The sequence below is a fragment of the Serinus canaria genome, chromosome 1 (genome assembly GCF_022539315.1).
Source record: "Serinus canaria isolate serCan28SL12 chromosome 1, serCan2020, whole genome shotgun sequence".
Taxonomy (NCBI): domain Eukaryota; kingdom Metazoa; phylum Chordata; class Aves; order Passeriformes; family Fringillidae; genus Serinus; species Serinus canaria.
Window position 1 is genome coordinate 112,173,857 of NC_066313.1, and position 17,158 is coordinate 112,191,014.

At 44.6% G+C, this 17,158-nt stretch overlaps 1 protein-coding gene across 2 annotated transcripts in view; it reads right to left on the reverse strand.

The window, feature by feature from the left end:
* The window catches only part of DYRK1A (dual specificity tyrosine phosphorylation regulated kinase 1A), a 77,270-nt gene that overhangs the window by 53,007 nt on the left and 7,105 nt on the right, over positions 1-17,158 (reverse strand). The window lies entirely within an intron of this gene.

Below are 17,158 nucleotides of genomic sequence, written 5' to 3' on the forward strand. Positions count from 1 at the left end.
TTCAACTGGCCACTGAATAAATCTCAAACTTAACATCATTCCAAAAAATTGTCAGTTACCCATCTTTGCCAAGCCCTTAAATGCTTGGATTTTCACAGGAATTCAGTACAATATTTCCAAAACACAACTGAACTTGTGGGATTTCCCCAAATCTCCAAGACACAGAACTATAAATGCATAACAATTCCTAAATGTTAAAGTTCATTTCTCCTCAGAGCCTGATGACATTAAATTAGCTTCATCTTCCTGTAAATAATTAAAATATGCTCAGAAAAATAAAACTGTATCTTCCATAGACAAAGAGATATAAAGACAGGAGTTCCTGTCTATATATAGTATATAATATATAATATATAATATATAGTATATAATATATAATATATAATATGTTATATATTATATTGTCTGTTATATATTGCATATTGTATATTATACATTATATATTATATATTGTATGTTATATATGTTATATGTTATATATTATACATTATATAATAATTATTTATATATTATAATAATTATTATTCATTTCTGTCTTTTTTTAAGAAAACTCCAACAGAAATTAAGAAGAACAGCAGGATTATGAACAAAAAAAATTAAATTAAAATCCCAAACACAACACCCAGCAACTAAGACTGGTCAAAGTATTTCCCAAGCATTTATTTTTCACTTGTTCTCCACCAATCATTGGTACTGTACAACCTATGGAAACACCAAACCCACTCAGAATTCCTGAGACTTTTAGAGAACTCTGCAAATGACTGACCAGCTGGAATTGGAGAGTTATTATTATTTAAACACCTCCTGAAATATGTAACTGCAGGCAAGTGTCAGCAGCCTAAAACGCTCTCAGCCCCTGCACTGCGAGCAGCGAGCGCCGTTCGCTCCATTTCCCCCCGACAATGAGAGCCCAGAGCCTGCACAGCCCACCCTGGGCCTGCCTGTCCTCCTGCCACCACGCTGGCCTTGTCCCTGTGCCACTCAGAGTCACTCACACCACAGGGAAGAGGCAGGAGGACAAGGAGCTCTTGTTGGATCTGTGTAGGAGCAGGTGAACTTCTGCTGTTGTGCCCCCCTGAACCCTCAGCCTTCTTATGGCCACAATTCCACAGAGCCCTGGGATGGCACTGCCACATCCACAGCTGCCAGGGGCACTGCTGAGGCCACAGCAGGTCCTACAAACTGGGCACTCTGGTGCCTAAATCACTTTGGTTTGAGTGAGAGGTGCTGAGGGAACACCTCCCACAGCGAGCTGAGCCCACTGAGCCAGCTCAGAGCCCTGGGACTCAACAGCAAACAAGAACAAAGAGCAAACTCTACTTTAAACAAACTGACAGTGGAATCCCAGGATGGCTTCTGGAAGGGACCTTAAAGCTCATCCAGTGCCACCCCTGCCATGGCAGGGACACCTCCCACTGTGCCAGGTGCTCCAGCCCCAGTGTCCAACCTGGCCTTGGGCACTGCCAGGGATCCAGGGATGGAATTCCATCCCAGCCCTGCCCACCCTGCCAGGGAACAATTCCTCATTGCCAAGATCCCAGCCAGCCCTGCCCTCTGGCACTGGGAGCCATTCCCTGGCTGCTGTCCCTGCATCCCCTGGGAATTGTCTCTCTCCAGCTTTCCTGGGGCTCCTCCAGGCCCTGCAAGGCCACCCTGAGCTCAGCCCAAAGCTTCTCCTGTGCAGGTGGGCAATGCCAGCTGTGCCAGCCTTTCCTGCCAGCAGAGCTGCTCCAGCCCTCTGCCCATCCTGGAGCCTCCTCTGGGCTCTCTGCAGCAGCTCCAAGTCCTGGATCACCAGGTCTGTCCATCCCACACAGGTGCCCTGAGGCTGCAGAGCCTCAGTCCCAGCTCTGAAATCTCTCTCGGGCCAATATCCTTTTTTCCCTTTACCTGCAGCACCCCTGGGTTTACAGCAGGATTACAGGAAGCCTTTGCCAGCAGCAGCAGCAGCTCAAGGACTGAAGGACTCTCTTGTCTTTACCCCCCTAAAGCCCAAGCACTGCCTGACCCCCTCCCAGCGCCACCAGTGCCAGACCAGTTTCAATCCTGACCCAGCTTAGTCCAAACTATGACCAGAGTTTGAGCAATTTTCAGCCAAAATATCCTGGAGTGTTCAAGCAGTGCCTCCTGCCCATTCCAGAGTGGGAATGCTCAGCTCCCAGAGCAGCTGCAGAGGTAAGCACTGAGCCCGGAGTTAATTCAGAATTTAGAAGACACTTTAAGAGGTACCAACACTTAAGGAAGAGCTGCTGATGTGAGAAAGTCATTAACAGGCTATTAACAGGAATCAACACATTGAGCATTTCAGAGCTGACCAGGAACACAGATCCACCCCAGCCTCAGTCTCCTCCCAGCTCTCCATCAGCCCACCCTGGAGAACTGCAGAATTCCAAAGTGGAAAAGCAGGTGGAGCTCTGTTTTCCAAGGAGAGGTTTGAAATCTTAGCAGAGCCCAGTGCAGATGAGTCCCTGTGACAGTAAGTGTCACACAACATAAAAGGTAACAATTTTTGGGTTTTTTTAAAGAGGTACAAGCAAACTGCACCCCGTGGCTGCAGGGACAGCACCCTAACTCAGTGTCCTCAGCTGTGCCTGCATTGCCAAGTCCTTAAAGCAAAGGCCTTTCAGACAGCCTGCACAAAGGATTCCTGGTTTAGATAATAAACTGATGAGAAGAGGAGGCAAGAGCAAATCCTACTCATCACACAGTCTGTAAGATCATTACTGGAAGAATCCCCTCAGTAATAACATTTACTGGGCTTCAGGAACCCAGTTTGATCTCCTTACCAGTACAGAACAGAAGTGAATTGGAAATAAAGGAGGAGAGCAAGGAACAGATGACAGGAAAGGTGTTAAAAAGCAAATTACTGAAAGTGGTACAGCACACAGAAGAATAAAAGCTGAAGTCTTTTACTTAAACAAAGAGAGCAATTCTTAGAAATCATCTGTGCTTTTGTTTCCTGTTTTCCTCCTGGATCTGCTGAGAGCCAGGGATGGGATCCCTGTGCAGAGGCACTCCCTGCCCCTGAGCAATCCCAGTGTAGAGTCACACCAGGCTCAGGCACACGAGGATGCTGAGCAGTTCCACTCCAGCTAACATCCACAGCATTGTGGACATGGGGAACACCGAATAACAAAACTTCCTCACGTTCCTGACTCCTCCTCACATGCCAGGCCTGTTTCCCTGCTGGCCTCTTGGAGAATTAAAGTTTTATTCCCTGTATTCCTTAGGAGCATCCATCCATTCCTGCAAAACTCAATACCCAGCACACATCAAGAGGTTCAGTGCAGATCAAAGTTGGGTTCAGAGCAATCAGATTTCTAAACCCCTAACAGTTAAAGTGCAAAACCCATTATTAACATGAAAATTTAATTAAAAGAGAAGTCTGCTGGGGAGGGGTTTACTTTTTACATTTTCCTAATTAAAACCCTTCAGAGGGACTTATTTTCCTTATTCAGGATTGTTGCATTGTGAAATTCAATATGGAATCTTTTTGCAAGGCCACATTCAAGTTTTTTCCTCTGTGAAAAGATTATTTTGTAATTTTTAAAGTCATACTGGTGGAATACAGAGAAACCCCTGCATTTCTCATGACTACACACACTGCTGGCAGAGCTGAACATAATTCAGGTCACTGACCTTCGGTGAACACAGGCAGGCCTGTTGCTAGCAACATAAAATATAAATACTTACTTAGAAACCAATTTTTATTTTATTTATTTACTAGGAAAATTATCCTGAGGTACCCACCATGAAATTGGAGTTATTAACATACTGGAATATAATGGATTTAGACATCTGAACTATGCAGAGGCAACCAGTGATGAGGTTTGGTGTAAGACAAACTGAGCAAAAGATTCTTCAAAGGCACAGATTCGGTGTTTTATTTCAAACCCTGCACAGTGAAATGTGAAGCACAATCAATGCAATTGGAATTAGATTAATAAATCTGCCAGGGTGCTCAGTGACTGACAGCTTCCCAGAGGGACAAAGCTGAGGAATTTCAGAATCATTGTTCTGCCAGCACCCAGCACACGCAGCGTGCTTTGTTACCAGGGAAATCCCGCGTGTTTAATGTCCAAATTAGCACCCGTTTGAAAGATGAACACACCCAAATTCACTGCTGCTCTTGTGACCAACATAGGTGATGATTTAGCTAAGGAATAATTCATGGGAATGAAAAGGGGGAAAAAAATGGCCAAGCTGTACTGAGTTCTGCTTTGTACAACAACTGGGCTTCACCTGCAAAATCACAGCAGAAAATTAAAAGTAAATTATGATTCCAGCATAAAAGTCTAATATAGCCCTTCCCTTTCTGGGCACTTGCAGGTTCCTATGTTTGATACAGCAAATGTATTAAACCACAGATAAATTCATTTGTGATCAGCACCACATCTGTCCTGTTCCCAAAGAAGTCACAGATTCCCTTCTCCAGTTTTAAGTTCTATGGGATTCTGGAACTCTTTTTAGCTGAATGTTTTCACTGAAACAGCAACTACTGTAGGACTACACAATCAGGGAATCATGGAATGGTTTGGGATGGAAGGGACCCTTAAGATCATCCCTGGGCAGGGACACCTTCCACTGTCCCAGGCTGCTCCAAGCCCCATCCAGCCTGGCCTGGGACACTTCCAGGGATTCAGGGGCAGCCACAGCTGCTCTGGGCAAAGGTTTTAAAACTCATCATCTTCAGGTTTTAAAATTCGTAATTCAGTAAAAATAAAGTACCTCTCTTCAGGTGACTGTGTGTATTCTAGAGAACCACGAGCAGTCACTTTCTGATGGCAGCTCACCCTCACACACGGGGGGCAGGTTTCTCATTCTTAAACGTGGAAAGGGAACATTAAAAATTTGGGAATTAAGCATTTTCCTACATCACTGGGGGAAAGCCAACAACAGACAAAATGAGTTGATAGCAGACTTGCCCAGCACAGCCTCATCCTCCCGAGGAGCTGCACTGGGAGCTTCCACATCAGGACGTGTGAGATGCTGCTCAGGAACCAAGCACAGCTCAACCCAAACACGTCCAACCATGGGGTTTTTTTTGTGTGCTGCAAATGATTCTCAGCGTTCCAAAAGCACTGGTTCCTCTGAAAGGAAGATGCTGTGAATGACTGGTTTCACTCTCACGCTGAATTTACACCACGTGATGCCAGAAGCCATCGGTGAGGTGTGAAAGCTCGTGGAAGCAGCTTTGCTGAAATCACCCAATTCTCACCCAATTCCAGAGCTGGCACAGCAGAACTGCGGTTGCAGCAGAGCAGGGATTTCTCTCCAGCAGCAGCAGAAGTGAGGCAGCCTCTGCCCTTCCCCAGCTGCAGCTGCAGCGGGACAGGGGCACTCAGCAAAGTGCACTGGGGGAATGGGGAGCAGGAGAAACCCCCAGTCCTTAACCCCAGCTCAGTGCTCTAAGCTGAGATGCAGATGTGCAGTGGTGCTGTCAAAATCCCCTCAAATGCACCTAAAACACAACCAAGTGTGATTTTATCACCCACACAGCAGGATTAACCCAGGCAGGTTGAGTCTCTGAAATACCTGATTTATAACACACCCATTCTTCTATAATACACGATTTTTTTTACAGCCTGTTTAGGAAATGCATCACTTCTAAACATGAATTGCTTCCCAGGTGTCTGAAGGAACTGAAATGTTAAATTTATAACTGACCCATCCAGCCAGAGAAGTCAGGATTTGTTTTTTAAAATATTCATTAATTCATGTGAACCCCAGAATAAAGCCTGTGGTTTTAGAGAGAATTAAACTGACACAGCGAGGGGGGGGAGGAGGGGAAGAAAAACCCCACAACAAAGGTTGAAATACTTGAGATTTTTTAGATAATTTGCATCTGATGCTTTACTTACTCACTGACTAAAAAAAAATTAATTTTAGAAGCACAAACTTCAAATATTTCCAGTCCACTGACCTTATAAGGAAGGTCCAATTAGAGGGGGGAGTGGCTCTTTTTTCCACCCACTTAATAGTGCCAGACAAAAGTCAAACCACTGGATTTGCATTCCCCTCCCTCCACCAAACAAAAGGAAAAGATGCTACAGCTCTTGCAGCCCATCCCCTGCAGTATCAGGAGCATGGGAATAAAGTCAAGTTCCAAAGTGGAATGTACACGAGGGTTGTAAATTAATTTATCCAGAGGAATATGAAATTTTTAGCTGAGCTGAGATTTTTTTTCTGCAGGTATTTTTTTCCCTACAGATGTCCTCAACAAGGCCAATAATTCCATGTATAAAAACTGTTTCTGTTCCTTGTGGTTGGGAAAAGAACTTGAGAAATGCAAAGCCAAACATGCCCTGCTACAGAATTGCATTCATCACTTCAGAACTTCAGAGCCAGAAGTCCCAAGGGAGCACAACCTTCCCGCTTCTCCCTGAATTTCTGAGCCACAAAGGAAGAAGAATTACAGGAACACCTCAAGTTTCCACAGAACGTGGCCAAACCACTCAATTTACAGATTTTTACTGCAACCTTGATATTCCTACAGCTGATTGTTCTCCCAGTTTAGTGGTTACTACCGCTCCTCTCATTTTTGGTTGTACTCTTTATTTACAAACTGGGCTCTGTTTCTCAGAGACCTGGCGAGGGAGGGGACTCAGGTGCAGCCACCTGAACTTTTTCATCCAGGACTAGAGTTGGAAAAATCAAAACCAACCTAACTCAGACCACAGCAAACAGAAATACTTTCTATATTTATGAAGATCCTGTGCAGCTGCTGTCCCATGTTTAAATGAAAGAAAACTTCTCCAGCTCTGTTTTGGCACATGACAGTTCTGGTGTTGCTCTCAAAGATTTAAAGTTACTTATTTCAAGTAGAACAATGTAGATGTTTGTTGCCCTGGTACAGCAGTACCTTTAATCTTGAAAGTTTCCAAAATATTTTCATACATGGAGATAGGCATGTATGAAAATTAAGAAACAAATTAAGACACAAAACCAAACAAAACCCATAAAACAATAAAATAACCAAGCACAAAAAACCAATCACTCCAAGGTGTAAGTGCTGGCTGCTCTGCACAGAAATGGTGCAATTTTGTAAGATTTTGGGTTAGTGGCTTTCTTTTTTTAAAGCCATGTATAGGCTTGTGAGCATTTTTAAGGACTTTTGGACCTTTTCAAGCACACCAGGAACTGCTGTTTAAATGCTGCCCCTCTGGCAGCTCCCACTGACACTGCAATGCAAACCTTTGCCTTTAATTATTCAGATTTAGACTGGACAGACATAGCTGGGTCCTCTCAAGCTGCTCTTCCAGCTCCTTTTAACTTGGAAAACCCCACACCAGCCCCAGCTTTCTCCAGACATGCCAAGATAGAAGCACCAGGTTTAAAATCCTTGCTCAGCACACCCTCAAACAGCAGTTCCTGTGAAGTTCACCAGCTTTGAAAACTGACAGTGGGCAGGTTCAGGCTCCAAGACAATCAGCTGCACTCAACTCCATGGGAATAAACGGAATTATTTCACTAAAATCATTATTTTCAGGCTGAAGTCTCCCAAAAGCCAATGGTGATGTTGATGGGGCTGCTGTGTTGCCAGAGCCCTCCCTGTGCCACACCTGCCCCTGCCCTGCTGTGAGTCAGGGCTGCAGTGCTGAAAGCCCAGCTGCAGTTTGGTCACTGCCCTGCTGACTCTGCACGGCTCCACACGGAACCTGACTGACAATTCCTGCCTTGGAAGGGACCTGAAAGTCACCCAGTGCCACCCCTGCCATGGCAGGGACACCTCCCACTGTGCCAGGTGCTCCGGCCCCAGTGTCCAACCTGGCCTTGGGCACTGCCAGGGATCCAGGGATGGAATTCCATCCCAGCCCTGCCCACCCTGCCAGGGAACAATTCCTCATTGCCAAGATCCCAGCCAGCCCTGCCCTCTGGCACTGGGAGCCATTCCCTGGCTGCTGTCCCTGCATCCCTTGTCCCCAGTCCCTCTCCAGCTCTCCTGGAGCCCCTTTAGGCTCTGGAGGGGCTCTGAGCTCTCCCTGGAGCCTCCTCCTCTCCGGCCCCAGCTCCCCCAGGCTGTCCCCAGAGCAGAGGGGCTGGGACCATCTTTATGTCCCTCCTCCTGGCTCTCTCCAGCAGCTCCACACCCCGATGTTGGGGTCCCCAGAGCTGGAAGCAGCATTCCAGGTGGGATCTCACGAGACCATGGGGGAGATTCACTCTACATGAACAACATGAATAAATAAAGCTCCCACATTTTCCTCACACTGTTCACTCCAAGCCCTTCCATTTCTCAGAACACACACCCTCATCAGCTCCAAACGTTTTTCCCTAAATATGAATCATCCCTGGGATGATCTCTGTTAACTTGCCACCATTCAGGATGGGTTTATGGCCCATCTGCAGCACATTTGCCATGGCCTTATTCCCCGGTTCAGGAAGCTCTGACCTAGAAAACTCTCACTGAAGGAGGAGATAAACTAAGGAACTTCAGGAAATTCTCACATCATCTGGGGATGGAGTCAAAACACCTTTCTCAGACTCACAATTCCAAGGTCTTGTTGCATTATCTTTTCAGCCTCCATCCATCCCTGCTGTTAAGCATAATATTCAAGCAAATCTTGGTATATCCCAAGGTATACTGAGATACAGGCAGGGGGAGGTAATAAGCTGCAAATTCCTCCTTTTTAAGTGGCATTCTAATCCATAAGAATAATTCAGGCATCCTATCCAAGTGATAAAAGCATGTGGATGCAAGGGAGGAAAGCCAGTACAGACACTGGGTGCAGATCAAGCAGCAAAAGCTTTACTGGGTACATTTATTATCACACTGAATAGAGATTTTATCAAACATTCCCCCCCAAAAATATAGTTACTGGTAGCTCACTGGAGACTCCAGAATATTTGTTCTCCTACATAAAACCATTGTCTTTAATGTTAAAAAAATAAGACCAGAATGTGCTAATTATAATCTGATATGTACCCAAATTTCTTACAATTTCCACCAGGAATTCCTCATCAAGCCTTCATCCACCCAAAAAGAATTCATCATTTATAAAGCCTTCAATGACCAAAAAGCCATGACACTCTTTTGAGTGAACTGATTGCCAACCACCCCCAGAAGTTGATTATCTCCTGCTCATTAATATGGAAAACAATGATTTTTCTGAGCTTCAGGAATCCAGCAAGAGCTTGGAGGTGACACAATCCCAAGTGGACAGGACCTGATGTGCAGCTCAAGCTCAGTCTGTAAATTTGGGATAACGTTGGCTTGAATCCCTTTTTGAGAACAGGCACTATGGAGAAGCTTGGAATTCTCTTGGGATTATTCCCTGATGGCAGCTGTAAGATAAAAGTCTAAGAGACTTCTATCCCTCAGTGACATAAAGGGCCAGGAAAAGTCTCTCTAGCAGAGCTCTCTCACGTTCATTTGGTCTAACCTGACTTCTGTGAGGAGAAATAGAAAAAGTTGAACCTTTGGGACAAGTTTATGGGAACTTCACCAATTCCAACATCCCAGTGTGGAGCTGACACTGGTCAGTCTGATGCTCTCCAGGATACTTCTCATTTGTTCCAGAAGTAGACACTGCACTAAATCTCTGACAAACTTATCCATTTAAGTATCTAGGTCACAGTAAGACTATACAATTTTTATTAAATACCAGTATCTCTGCCAGCAGCAGAAGTTGGTAAGGGCCTTACCAGAGAAGTTTGGTTTCCTGTAGCATTTTTTTCCTTGATAACAATTCCTAAAATGGTTTTAATAAGGCAGGTTGCAGGAAGGAAATGAGGACAAATAAAATAAAATAAAAATAAAAAAAAGCTTTTAAATCCTGACCTTATAACCCTCCAAAGAGCACTGAGGATTGCCAAGTCCAAGGTATCCAGGAAATAAAAAAGCAAGAAAACCTTCAGTGTCCCACTGAAGTTCACACTCCCAAGAATAGCTTGGCATGGATGGAAAGACTCCAAAACAAAACCACTTTTCCAGCAGATCTTGTCTTTACTTTTGATACTGAGCAGGTGCATTCCATGGAATGAGCTGTGCTTCTGAGGAAAACTGATGGGAAAAGGGAACTTTTGGTACAGCGCTGCTCCTGTTCCCACATTGTGGAACAGCCCAACAAGAGAGTCCTGACACATGCCAGGGGCTGCCCAGGGAGCTCTGCAGTGCCCATCCCTGCAGGTGTCCCCTGGAGGTGGCACTGAGTGCTCTGGGCTGGGCACAAGGTGGCCATGGGGCACAGCTGGCACTGCCTGGGCTGGGAGGGCTTTTCCAACCATTTTCCAAAGGATTCTGGGATTCTCTGATCCAGCAGCCAAGGCCTGGAACTCACCCTTTTTTGCTCAGACATTTTTGTCTGAAATATTTCATGGACAGCCAACCCAAAGCAACTCAGGGAAAAGAGAAATTTGGCTTCAGGAGAAATACCATGGAATACCAAAAAAGGGGGGATGGAGGGAGGGAAGACAAGCACCAAACACCAGAGCAGAATTCTGTGCCTAAGGATCCTCAGCTACTCCTGGAACTGAGCAGTGCCATGAAAAAAAAACCACACAGAAACCAAGCAGGATGGGCAGAGTTCACTGGAAAACGACTCAAAGGGATTAAGAAAATTAAGGAAGAAAATCATCAGTGAAGCTGTGAGTCACCAGAGATACAGCATTTATGAGCAGTAATTTTATTTACTAAGAGGGAACCACTGAACATCTCTGAAGACAACCACTGTAATTCACACTCTCAGTTATGTTTATTATCATAGAAGAGTTCCAAAGATTGGAATGGCATAGAGAAAGCAGGTCCCAAAAATTCAGAGAAGCCAAGGGCATGGGCAGAAGAATTTCACTGCTTTTTTCCTGCTATAAAGAGTGAGTGTATTGCTTCATTTTTCAGTTTTATTTGAAGTCACTTTGGATTGTTAAAATGTGGATGGACATTCAAATGGATGGATTCAGATATTAAAGTATGAGCACTTCTGTCTACTTTCCCAACAGGTAAATAATGATCAACAAGATTTAAATAATTTGGGCTGAAATATTGTGTATCTGAATGTATGGATGTGAAACCTATTTAAGAGGACAAGCAAGCATGGAATTTCCAAAGGAGTTTGGGTTGTTTTTTAACATAACTGGCCCAGCTGGTGGTTGTGTGGAACAGAAACATTTTTTACGTCTCCTTTGCAGAACAGGAAGAAGAAAACAAAGCATCTTCACTCCACAATTCAGCATCTGGTATCAGCAGGTTCTGCTCACAGCTTACACAGTGAAAATACCTTTTCTTAAAAGTTAACTTTGGGAACTTCAATTCATTTTTCAGTTGGTCCAAAAAGAAAAAACACATTTTGTGGGTGCACACCTATCCTAAGGCAATACAGAAGTCAAGTGAAAGTTCGAAAGCAAATGAGACAGAGACAAAACCTGTATGTTGTATTAGTTTGTGGTATGGTTTTGGGGGGAATGCAGAGAAAACTAAAAACTTGGGGGTTTTTAAGAGGTTTTAGTGTTTAAAATGGGTTTTTTTTCCTATGGGGGAAGAGAAAGGAGAAAGAACAAGCAACTGAACAAATGACAATAAGAGAGGTGCTGGCAATGACCTGGGAGAAAAAGGGCACAAACAGAAGTTAGAAAACTGTTAAAAAGGTGAGGAAAACTTCACGAGGAAGAGAAGGGAAAAGAGAGCAAGAAGAGAAGCATCAGGAGGCAGGAATGATTCCCAGGCTGTGCTGGGAGTGCACACGGAGGGCAGCAGCTGAGCACGGAGCTTGCAGGTTTGAGACAGCCAAAGTCAGAGAGGCAGAGCAAGGAGGGGACAGAGGTGACAGAGGATGATTTACTGCACGAGGGGTGGCAAGAATTCCTGGGAATGGTGCTCTCCACGCAGTGCCAGGGCTCTCAGGGGCAGTTACCCAAGCCCTGCTGCTGCCCACCCACACAGCCCATTCCAGCATCGCTGCTGCAGTGTAACCCGACTCCCACCCCCACGCACACCCCAACGGTAAAAATATAAAATTATCTATTTCAGCCAACTCACCCTGCCAGCCTGATTCACTGGCTGGGCTGACAAACAGCTGTGCCAGCACAAAGCAGGTGGGAGCAGGCAGCCCCAAGGGAGGGAAGGGGAGCTGCTCAAGGGGTCACTGCCTTCAAAGAACTCCTGGTTGCACTCTTTGCCTTGGAAGAACTCTTCCAATAATTTCCCTCCAAACTCTTCCATGATCTACACCCTGTACAGGAACTTCCCATCAAGCCTTCACCCATGTATGGATACCTCCAAAAAGAATTCATCATTTTTGAAGCTTTCAATGACCAAAAGCCATGACTCTCTTTCAAGTGAACTGACTGACAGTCACCCCCAGAAGTTGGTATCTCCTGCTTGCCAACACCAGCATGTTAATGCTGGCCCTCACCCCTCGAAAATCAAACACAAACCCAATTCTTTCTTTTTATCTTTATGCTTCTTTTGTATCAATTATTTCAAATTGGACATAGGAACAGGTTTGGGGAGAGCAAGGTTATTTTCAGCAACCCCAGGAAAACATGGACAGATCTGGGTGGGTGGAAGGAAAAAGGGGGAGAAAATCAACATTGCTTGTGTTTTTCTCTGAATGTGCTGTTCTTGCTGTGGTGCCCTTCAGCATCCTCTCAGCACTGGAACGATGTACCAGCCCATGGCCTTATCTCATTCCAGAGGACTGATCTGGATGAAAAAGAGATCATGAATTCTGCTTGAATTTCCCCCAAATTTAGGAGGGTGTAGCCACAGAAGACCAACAATTCCATCTTTATTCCCCAGCTCCAGTTGCTCTGCTTCCCTCCACTGCCAGCACTACCAGCAGTGTCTCAGGACTCTGTCACAAGTTTGGTCAGCTGAAAACCAGAACATGTTCTTTTTAAAGAGTTTTATTTAAGACATCTAGTCAGTTTTCCCTGCAAACTCCAAGCACACTCAAGCACAGAAAAAGGTGGCTCACACACCCCGTGGATACTGGCACAGGTAACTCTCTGCTCCCCAAACTGGACACTCCTGAAGGCTCAGAACAGAAAAGTTTCCCCACCAGAAAAGCTCTTGGACTGCTAAGATGGAGCTGTGGATGTGTCACCCCTGGAAGTGCTCAAGGTCAGGTTGGATGGGGCACGGAACAACCTGGGAAGGTGTCCCTGCCCAGGGCAGGGGGTTGGAATGAGACAATCTTTACAGTCCCTTCCAACCCCAACCATTCCATGATTCCATATTCCAATCACATAAAGTGGGCAAATCCCATAAATGCCTCCTTCCCCTTCCATATGAAAGAAGTTGTAGAAATGTCATATCCATTGAAGTTCTCATTTATTCATTGCACAGATGCTTCTCATGTGCATCAGGAGGAGAGCACACAGAAAACAACCAAGCTACCTAGTCAACCCAGCTACCCCAAAATGATACAATTTCCTGAAATACCCCATCACTTTTCCCAAAATTGAGGTATGAGGATCAAATGGGAAAAGAGGTTACAAATTCAAAATCAGCATCTTTTAAAGACAAACTCTGTTTGGGAAAAAATGAGTTCAAATCCTAATTCCCCCAAATTTCCAACAAATCCTAAATTCCTTGAGCAGACCTCTATGTGGATGTGCTGAGTCACTCTCCAACCTTAAGAGGCTGCTTTTTCAAGTTACAGAGCACTCAGAATACAAACTCCAGGCAAATGAAACTGCAAATGCAAAGAGCATCCTGCCATTAAAGCATCAGACACGGGAACCCCCCAGCTCAGCTCCGCCCGCTGCCTCACCCGGTGACTTTGGGCACTCACCAGGTCACCAAGGGAAATAGAAAAACACAGAAAAATATTAAAAGTTTTTTATGGAAAGAGTGAGAAAGTACTGCAATGGTTTGCCTGGGGAGGTGGTGGAGTGCCCATCCCTGGGGGTGTTTAACAAAGCCTGGAGGTGGCACTGGGTGCCAGGGCTCAGTTGGGCTGCTGGGGCTGGGCTGGACTCCATGGGCTTGAAGGTCTCTTCCAACCCTGGGATTCTGGGAATTCTGTGACTTTGGGCTCTCACCAGGTGACTTTGGGCTCTCACCAGGTGACTTTGGGCTCTCACCAGGTGACTCTGGCCTGCCACTTCACCCTTTGGTTTTCACTCCCTGCTGGAGAGCAGCTCAGGGAGTTCTTTATCTCATGCTGTGTGCAAGGAAAGCACACAAAGCTCTACAAGATGCCAAAAATCTCTGAATTCCCTCTCTTCATCCCCAAAAAACAGGAGCTCAGTGCCTTAGGTCAGGCTGGCAATAGGATACAGAAAGTTTGGGTGGATTGGAGTTTTCTGTATGTTAGATCCCAAACACTGAAAAACTTTTCCATGGCATGCTGGAAAAATCCATTAGAATTTACTTGATTCAGGTACTAAAATGTGGCATGAGAAAGTCTCAACCTAAAACGAAATGCAGAGTCTGGACAGTGATCAATTACTAAATTTCACTTAAAAAAATTAAATTTATATATTTACTGATAAAAGTAAATATATTTTATATATTACCTGATAAAAGATAGTGCCGACCACCAAAAGCCAGAGATGATTCTCCCATTTTTGTGGGTGCTCGAGTGCTTGACTTAGTTTGGGAATTTCAATGGAAATAATGAAAAGGTCAAGTGTAACTCCACAGAGACAGTCAAGATTGAAATGTTGGAAGCAAGACCATGTTTCCAACCTATGGAAGATAATCCAGACCTGTTTCCTCATGTACATCAAGGAAGTTTCAGAACACACATCATGACTAACACAAAACTTAGAAATTGCATTCTGGGCCCCCTCTGTGATTGCTAAAAATGTATCTTGAGCTTCAGCCTCACCTCAAACCACAGCCCTCAGATTCTTTTGTTTTATGAAAACAAAAATAATGCAAAGATGAAAATTAAGATTTGGTTTTTAAAGTAGCAGTGGTCCAGAGGAAGAAAGTAACAGCAAAGCAGCTAAAGAAAGCTGTATCAGAAAATACCAAGGGGCTTCTTTTCAAATATGGAAATCTGAACATCAAATTCTTCATCCCATATTCAAAGTCTTGTATAGAAATAATCACAAGTTCTCACATTTCAATGAAATTAGGTAGGAACTAAAGACCCAAAATCTTCACAACAGAGTGAGGCCAACACTTACAAAATACTGGGTTATAATATGTAGGCCCAGGATTATACTTCTGAGGTAGAAAAAATAGTGATAAATATTTCAAAAATGAGGAATGACATAAGGAAGGTCAGTTAAGTCCACCCTCTCTCTTAGCAGACTTTGGAAATACACATTAAAGGACAACAAATATAAGCTTAGGAAATCTTTGTCTCACACACACACAAAAAAATTATTGACTGATCTCAATCAGAACATGTTCCTGATTTAAAAAATAATAATGAGAAATTAAGAACTGGAAGTTATTACACTGGACAGAAAAGGAGGAATAAAAGAAAGGGAAAAAAACCCCAAACAAAGCACCCCAAGATAGAAAACCTCCTGTGCCTCAGCACGTGAGCCCCATGAACTTCTCAGTGCCAGGAGGAGATTTAATGACATGAACTACTCCAATGTGGGCTTCCCTTATTTGCAGATTTTTAAAAAGTGACTGAGATTGGGTTTTGGGCTGTGGAATCAAAGCCCCAGGCCCTGCCCTGCCCAGAGGTCACTGCTCACCTCCCTTTGGTGCTCCAAACCCCCTCTGAGGGCTGGCAGGAGCCCTCAGAAAATGTCCCTTTGTCACAGCAGGACATCCCTTCCCCCCCACAGCAGAGCCAGGCTCTGTGGGCCTGTGCACTCCATCTTTACATTTCAGCTAAACTGAAACAGGTTTTTCAATAAATCTGCTCCATTTAAGGGGCATTTTTAAAGTTTTGCAGGAGGGGGTGATTTCAGGAGGCATCACTGGAACTTTGTGAACTGTAAGGAGAACTTGTTTTCTCATTTCTTGAAATGACTGGGTGCTGATTAAGAACATCCAGCAGAAAACCAGAATTAAATACTCACTTTATGCAGGTGGAATACAACCATTATACAATAGTTACACAACTATCTTTGCATAATAAGAGAAAAAAGTGGGATTTTTAAACCAGCCTTCAAAAGGGAGAACTTGATAACACCACCACTTGGCCAACTGGTTTTCCTTGCTTTATTGGCTTCTGCAATAAATTAAATGGAAATATTCTAGCAAAAACTTGGGTTTGTGTTTCCTGTGTGGCAGTAATCAAGTGAATGGGTGTTTAATCTCACAGGAAGGTGAGAGGGAAGACAGGTGAGCCACCAACCAAGTGGGAGGGGGAGGGTCTCAGGGAACAATGACACCTGGACAAGCCAATGACTACAGACCTGAAGGGCATCTTTTGAACTTCTGCCAATCACACCATACCCTTGCTGGAATGTAGATCTTGACACAGTAATCAGGACCGGGCAAGGGACAGGCAAGGAGGAAGCAGTCACAGCTGAGGGGCAGAACCTAGCTTTACACCACAACAAATGGGCACTGGGTAGAACCTTCAAACCCACTTTTAGAAATCTGTGTCCAATTCTAATAGGAGAAAAGCATTTCTGGTGCCCATCACACAGAGCAAAGCCCTCTGGACTCCAGACTGAGACCCAAAGCAGCCAGAGCTGCCAACAAGCACCAAGGAAGGCAGTGCAGGGCCTGTGCTCCATCTGTCTCCACCTGTGCTCCTGGATTTCTCAAGGTTTCAACACTGAGCTCATAAAGTTTTAAAAGGTCCATGCTGTGAACATGACTCTGGTTAATTTAACTCCTCAGAGATACATAAATGAATGTTGTGATGGGTCAGAGACTGCAGGGCTCACATGGACACTGCACTGCAATGGTGGAAAACACAGCTGAGAACATCCCCAGGACACAGGACCAACCTTCCTGAAGGGCCACATCAGAGAAAGGATCTCCATCCACACCTCCAGATGATGAGTTTCAGACCTTCTATCATTAAGCTTTTGTACAGCAGACTATCAAATTACAATAATTACCAGAACTCACAACCTTTTTGTTTACAGAAGGAAACCCAAACCACAAACACACGGATTTCCCCAAGGCTGTCCTAGAAATTCTGTGGAGCAGCATGTGAGGAATGGACAGGGACCTCCAAGTCAGGAAATGTGACACAGAAAGAAACAATTGTTACTCCATGCTGTAAATACAAACCAAACCAGAAATCAGATCCCAAGAAGGGTCTCTGATTAATACAACACAAACTCA